Below are 1909 nucleotides of genomic sequence, written 5' to 3'. Positions count from 1 at the left end.
TATGAAATGGCTATGATGAAAGATCTGATGAGAGTTCATTATACCACAACTGACAAGGATATTCGATTTTTTCTGTGGCATAAAACATTTATTTATTTATTTAGAGACAGAGTCTTGCTCTGTTGCCCAGGCTGGAGTGCAGTGGCACGATCTCGGCTCACTGCAAGCTCCATCTCCCGGGTTCAGGCCATTCTCCTGCCTCAGCCTCCCGAGTGGGACTACAGGTGCCCACCACCACGCCCCGCTAATTTTTTGTATTTTTAGTAGAGACAGGGATTCACCGGGTTAGCCAGGATGGTGTGGATCTCCTGACCTTGTGATCCGCCCACCTCAGCCTCCCAAAGTGCTGGGATTACAGGCGTGAGCCACTGCACCTGGCACAGCATTTAAAATAATAGTTGGAATTATGACTCATTACTCTATACTGGCACATAGCATGGATAAGGAGGACATTGACACATTTCCAGGAATTTTATATAATTTTTGAAAACATAAGATTTTACCCATACAAATATAACACGGGGAGGTTAGGTATCTCTTTTTATTTGTATCTTATGTATGATTTTCCTTATAAAAAATACATCCTACTTTACTTGCGAAACATGCCCTACTTTTCTAGCATGCTTTGCATAGAGTTGTTTCTAGTTATTCTATTATTTCTAGTAGTTTTATTTACATATATTGATTATAATTTTAATACTTAGTAATCTTTTATTTTCCAGAGAAAACTAGGAAGTAGACAGTTATAAACTGTCGTATATTAGCATTCTATCGTAGGTTAGAAAATGTAGGAATATGCCATCTCCCAACATCTAGAGGGATGTGTTTCCTCCCAATACAATTTCTCAGTGTGGCAGAAAGAAAGATGTTTATTAATGGGCCAAAATATCTTTAGTCTCTGTAAAAATAGAAAGCCAAAAGTATATAAACTTGAATTATTTATGTTCAGTAATTGACGTTTTAGTATTGTACCTTATTTATAAGTTGTCTAGATATTTAAGGCAAATCTTTTACTTAGCTTAACTTTAAGGTTAAAAATTACCAAAAGCAGTTTGGAAACTACTATTAGGCAGATTTACTGTAAACAAATTATTTTTGAAATAATGTTTTTCGCTTTTCACAAGATGGCACCGAAAGTGAAGAAGGAAGCTCCTGCCCCTCCTAAAGCCGAAGCCAAATCGAAGGCTTTAAAGGCCACGAAGGCAGTGTTGAAAGGTGTCCACAGCCACATGCAAAAAAGAAGATCCGCATGTCACTCACCTTCAGGCGGCCCAAGACACTGCGACTCCAGAGGCAGCCCAGATATCCTCGGAAGAGCACCCCCAGGAGAAACAAGCTTGACCACTGTGCTATCATCAAGTTTCCGCTGACCGCTGAGTCAGCCAGAAGAAGATAGAAGAAAACAACACGCTTGTGTTCATTGTGGATGTTAAAGCCAGAAGCGCCAGATCAAACAGGCTGTGAAGAAGAAGCGCTATGACAGTGATGTGGCCAAGGTCACCACCCTCATTTGTCCTGATAAAGAGAAGAAGGCATATGTTCAACTGGCTCCTGATTATGATGTTTTGGATGTCACAACAAAATTGGGATCATCTAAACTGAGTCCAGCTGGCTAACTCTAAATATATGTGTATCTTTTCACCATAAGAAAATAACGTTTTTCATAAGAATGACAAATTAATTAGAATCAAATCTATAAGCTTTAAGATTTTACATTTCTAGTAAGTATAATATTAGCTTATTTGACTAGAACTCAAGCAGAATAGGAATTTATGTTTGTCTTATATTCAATAGTGATAACTTTGAAGACACAGTTGTTTTATTACACCAAAAATATTATATTAATCTTATTTAACTGAGTTTTATCCAAATTGTGTTAACTTAAAAAACATTTGATCATTTCCTATAT

General features: G+C 37.3%; 1 pseudogene; it reads left to right on the top strand.

The window, feature by feature from the left end:
* Positions 1 to 104: 104 nt before the first annotated feature.
* Positions 105 to 1827, top strand: LOC116464835 (large ribosomal subunit protein uL23-like; annotated as a pseudogene).
* Positions 1828 to 1909: the final 82 nt, after the last annotated feature.

Source organism: Hylobates moloch, unplaced genomic scaffold (assembly GCF_009828535.3).
Source record: "Hylobates moloch isolate HMO894 unplaced genomic scaffold, HMol_V3 SCAFFOLD_11907, whole genome shotgun sequence".
Lineage (NCBI taxonomy): Eukaryota > Metazoa > Chordata > Mammalia > Primates > Hylobatidae > Hylobates > Hylobates moloch.
The sequence above is the reverse complement of the archived record's forward strand: the minus strand, read 5'-3'. Positions and strand labels throughout refer to the sequence as shown.